Here is a 4,064-nt window from a genome sequence, read left to right as displayed (position 1 = left end):
CCCCGGAGACTGGGCGCTGTGAGGTTTCTTTTTCACCGGCGTCGTCGAAGGGTGGCTCCCCACCATTTATGAGACTGAGGTGTTCATCGGAGGAGCGGCAGGTTCCCCATTCTCTGGTTCCTTCTGACTTCCAGGTCTGGCCTTTGCCCGTCCCGCTTGGCTTCAGGGATGGCGGCCTTAGTTTACAGCCGTCGCCCACGGAGGAGCTGCTTTATCCACTGCGGGGCCCTACAGAGGCTGGTGCGGCCTTCTCTCACGCGGTGTCCATGGCTGTGGGCATTCTGCGCATGGGTGACCCGATTGCTCATTTCCCGGCAGACCATCTCTTGGAGGTTCTCCACCAGGGCTCTGGTGGGAGGGAGATCTTGCTTCCCTTTGAGGGTTCGCTCCTTTCTTCCCTGACGGGGGCTTGGAGGCGTCGTACCTCAGGGGATCCGGTGCCTCAACACCTTCTGCACCGGTATCTTCCGGCACCGCGTGACCTGGCGTGTCTTTCCCTCCACCTTTCTGCCTCTAGTCCACTTTTGCGGACTGCTTTTCCCTCCCGGCTGCCACTGTTGACTCCGCCGTCCCGGGAGGCCCGCTGGCTGGACTCTTGGGGGCGCAACATGTTCGCCTCAACCAGCACTGCCCTGCGGGCCCTTAACACCTTGTGTGTATTGGCTAGGGCTTCCTCTTGTTTGTGGGACTTGACGGAGTGTCTCGGATCTGCAGCTTCCCAAGAGACTGTTTAGGTGGACTTATGGTATCATGCGTTGGATGGCTGGGAGCTAGCAGCGTTTATTCTCCGCTCCGCTCTGGACATCTCGGAGGTGCTGAGCCGGGCCATGGCTTCCTCAGTAGCACTCTGTCGCAATGCTTGGCTTCGGGGCGGCGTGTTCCCTGAAATTATTCAGGAGCGGCTCATTGATCTTCCGTTTGATGGCAGCCTGTTGTTCCATGCCCCGACTGACTCCGCCATCCAAAGGTTCCTGGCAGGGCTTCCTCCTCCTCCTCCTCCTCCTCCTCCTCCGCCTTATCCTCCTCCCCCTCATCCTCCTCCCCCTCCTCCTTCCCATCCTCAGTGACTGCTGAGTTGAGCTGGTTCTGGGCCTTCTTGGGCCGGTTTCTCTTTCTGTAGATTGTGTTTTCTGGTCATTTAGTCCTCCTTGCTGGGACTTTGGCATTGTTGGCTGCTGGGCGGCCCCTTGTTGACTGTGTGTGTTTGTGCTGGAGTTTTTACACAGACTTGGCCCTTAGATTAGGACTTTTGTTTTTCTTTGGGCTGCTTGTCAAGCCTTCCGCTGGGTGCTTTTCGCCGTGACTCTTTTGTTTTTTCCTCTGCTGCAGAAGTTCTTCCAAAGAGGGTTGCAATGTCATGGGACTTAACGTACCCTATGCAGGGTAGTGGTAGCTGTTATATAGCTAAGCTCTGCTGAGCAGTGCTGGTCGCCTTCGGGTGCCTGTTCTCCATGGCATTTCTGTATGTTGCTATTGCTTCTTGAGGTTGTGTGCGCGGCCCCTTGTAGTGGTGTGTCCGGGCATTTCCTCTCCTTCCTTTCTTGTTCTGAGAGCTGGGATGCTTCTGTGTTCTTCTTGCTTCTGGTTGCTTATGGCAATAGGTGCCATTCTGGCTGACCTGTTGCTTTCCTCTGGGTGGGCTCGCCTTCTTCCCTTTGTTTCCTTGGTCCCTCTAGGCTTCTTCTTCTTCTTGTTCCTCTGCCTGTCCTGGCATTGGATGGAAGCTCTGTTGCCTTGGGGGTGGAGTGGGATGCTTCGGCCTCTCCGGCCTTGCCCTTGGTTCCTCTGTTGTGAGTGTAAGGACCTCTTCAGTCTTCCTTCTTCCTCCTACATTCCTCTTGGGGTGAGGAAGAGAAGCCGACTGAGTAAAGACATCGCCAGGATGAGAAGCAGACGGATCAAGGACCGAGCGAGGAAGAGAAGTTGACAAATCAAGGGCAGTGCGAGGACGAGAAGTAGACGGACTGGGAGCCAAGCGAAGACCAGAAGCGGACAAACCACCGAGGCATACGGAGACAGCAGGCGCCGAAGAGAAAGAGTGGTGGGAGGATTGGTGGTCACCCCAGGAGGACGCTGTGAGGCGCCGTAGCTCAGGAGAGCTGCGGTACGTGAACCGGGACAAGGGGCACTAACGTAAGGGAAGGGAGGGGGGTGGCGAGTCCAAGGACTCAAGGGGCACTTGGAAGGGGTAAAACTTATGTGCACCTGGGTTTCCTTCATCGCATTACGCACTTTTCCTCACACCTCCCTCAAGGCCTTCTTTTCTCACTGTGGCCCTCGTCAGCAGCAGCAGCTAAACGGACGTGCAAAACAAACCACCCCCCTTGTGTGAGATTCTCCTATTGCTCGGGGACCTACGAAGAGACACTAAAGAAACGCGGCAGATTGTGAGACCGGATTATCTTTTTCCTTTCTTTCTTTTTTGTGTTCTCCCTGCCTATTCACTGTCAGGGTCGGGTATTAACGGAGGGGCATAAAGGAAGGTTAATCTGTGCCTCCCTTATTCTTTCGTTGATATCCATAAACCCTGGTCCTTCCTGTCATGGTGATGGTACGGTTCATGCTTTAAAGGAACGCTTTGCCTATTTGGACAGTTGCATTAACCACCTTCTTTTTTTTTTTTTTTTTTTTTACTCTGGGAGGTGCCATCATCCTGTGAAGAAGACGTACCACAACCAACCAACTCCAAGTCAAGACAATCCCGGTTTTCTCATCCAAGAACCTTTCATCGTTTTCCGCTACCATTTCTGTTGTGCTTGAATCTAATAAATGTCGCCATCATTCAACAGCCAATAAGACCTCCTCGCTTTATTTTCCACCCATCCCTCTCTCACCGCCCTTCCTCCCCGATCTGCGTGGACCCCTGGGCTGGTCTTCGGTACTCGCCTCCCGGTGGGGGGCTATGTCTCCTGTGAGTACCTTCTTTTGCTCTGGACAGTGTCTCCGTCTTGTTGCTGTTCATTCCTCCTCTTTGGGAGATGGGGTTACGGTGCTTCTGTGCCCCGCTGCTCTGGCTGCTCCAGGTTGGAGAGGTTTGCCTTCAATCTCTGCCTTCCCCCCTTCCCTTCCCTTCCTCTTGCTTTAAGGGGTCCTGGCCCCTCTGCTAACCTCTGAGTTGGGGTCGTGCCTTAACCTTGTTCCTTGGGGGGGTGGTTGCCCTCTTTGCTGGGGTGGCTTGGAGGTTGGTTGTTCCGGTCTGTTTTGGGACTGGCTCCTCTTGTTTCAGGATGAGGGTTGTAGGCCTGCTACATGTGTTATTACTTTTTATGCAGGTTCCTTGTCTCCGGGGGAAAAGGGGGGCTGTCAATGTACTGGCAGGGTGGCTGCTCAGTGTTCTGCTCTGTTCTTCCTTCTGTCCCTGCCCTTGGACACTGCAGTGTTGCACTGTTCCTTATGGTGTCTTCCTCTTTTTTTTTTTCTACTCTTCGCACACTGTTCCCATGCTCCCACAGTTTTCTGTCCAATGGCTCCGCGCTGTGGTGTGGAAAAGTTCTCCAAAGAAAACTGATTTAGGCACGCCGGGTGGGTCTTATGTGACCTCGCTGATGTCCCGTACGAGGACGATGCCTGGGCGGAGTCGTGTGATGCCACCCCGCCTCCAGCGCGCAGGGATGCTGTGGCAAAAAGTTTCCGGATCCAGTCTCACGCCTGGGGATAATTCTACGTGAAGGTATCTGCGGCTGGAATCGTCTCTACCAGATACATCGTTACCGAAGGTAAGTAATTCGTACATCAATAATCAATCCAGGCTGTGTTGTTTCATATTGTCAACATTTCAAACTGACTGTTGCACAAGGTAAATTGGGTCCTAGCATGCGGGTCTTCATCAGGGCAGTAAAAAGTACAATGATTTGTAGGGCAACCTAACAACGGTGCTGCTGCACCGTGTGTGGGGGGGGGGGGTGTTACTCAATGTACACCCTCCCCTCTGGATCATTAATAAGTGTTATGGAATCTTTAATAACTCAATCTCAACCTGTAGGTCTTCCCTGACCGGTACAGTATGATCAATAGGCACAAGTCCATGGGTAATAACCAATAATCTGAAAGAGTCAATTAGTTAT

This window comes from Lissotriton helveticus, chromosome 10 (assembly GCF_964261635.1).
Source record: "Lissotriton helveticus chromosome 10, aLisHel1.1, whole genome shotgun sequence".
NCBI classification, from domain to species: Eukaryota; Metazoa; Chordata; class Amphibia; order Caudata; family Salamandridae; genus Lissotriton; species Lissotriton helveticus.
This window is presented reverse-complemented; position numbering follows the sequence as displayed.